Below are 1345 nucleotides of genomic sequence, written 5' to 3' on the forward strand. Positions count from 1 at the left end.
ATGCCTGATGTGCAGCAGCCTCACTGTTCTGTGATTGCCCCCCATGTTGCCCGTGCCCACAGCGCCCCCCTCAGGCCGACCCCCCGGGTGCAGACGGACGCAGACCTTCTGCCGAGTGTAATCGAGACGTTGTCACAACGTTCCCGAGATGTGTTTACACTGGCGGCAGATTTACGCGACAGAGAGCATGCCATGTCCTGGCGGAGCGTCGCTAAGCAAAACACGACCCTCCAGCGGAGCCCATGTATGGGGCGAGTGTTTACCCAGCAGCCCCCTGGAGGAGCAGAGCCCCCGCAGCCTGGCAGCAGCTGGTGGGAGACGGGCCGGCTCTTCGTCATGAATGACGGACGATTCCGGGAAGAGATTCAGAGGAGCGCCGTCCACTCAGCGTTATCTCAAGTGGCACGCTGTCACCTGGTTTACACATGAGGGACAACAGGGAGCCGCCGGCTACAACTCCAAACATTTACTCCGAGTTCACACGGTAACAAACACGCAGAACAACCAGTGGAGGACGAAAAACCACCACATTTTCTTACTAAATATTAATCTGCTAATTTATCAGGTTATTTTAAGATGATCCATGGTCACATGTAGTTTGGAAAACTGCAACACGGCAGTTTAAAGAATATAACTGACTCCAGCAAGAGAAAGTTAAATCCTGTGTGTGAGCACCAAGACGGCAAAAAAAGCAGAAGAGTGAGTCTGATTTTCAGATTTTCAAGTAATTTTTCTTCTTAAATTAAACCGAAATTCACAAATCTAATCAAATGATCAACTTCAGTTAAATCGATGCATTTACCGATAATAACTGAGTCACTTTGGGAAAAGTACTATACATGAAAATTCAGTGCGTGTTTATCTGGGTAATCGCCTGTATATTTGTATGGTTATTTATGTATTTGTAGGATTGTGAGTATAGTTTTGTCTTTGTATTTTCACGTGTTGGTTGCGTTTGTATGTTTGACTTTTTGTTTGTGCGTGTTTATTTTTGTTTGTTTTTGGGTTTATGCGTGTTTATGTCTGCGTGTAAGTGTGTCTGTGCATTCATGGCCGTGTATATCTTTGTTTCTGTGTTTATGTTTTAAGGCATGTTTTTGGTTTTTGTGTAAATTGAATCTTTATGTATGTTTATATTTTGCTTGTGTGTTTTTATACATTTATATTTGTGTGCATTGATTTTTTTTTGCGTTTATAGGTGTGTTTGTGTATATGAATGTTTATGTGTGTGTTTGCACACATACACACACACACACACACACATATATATATATATATATATATATATATATATATATATATATATATATATATATATAGTTATATTTTTTTGTTTTGTTTGTTT

The sequence above is a fragment of the Lipophrys pholis genome (assembly GCF_963383615.2).
Source record: "Lipophrys pholis genome assembly, chromosome: 14".
NCBI lineage: Eukaryota > Metazoa > Chordata > Actinopteri > Blenniiformes > Blenniidae > Lipophrys > Lipophrys pholis.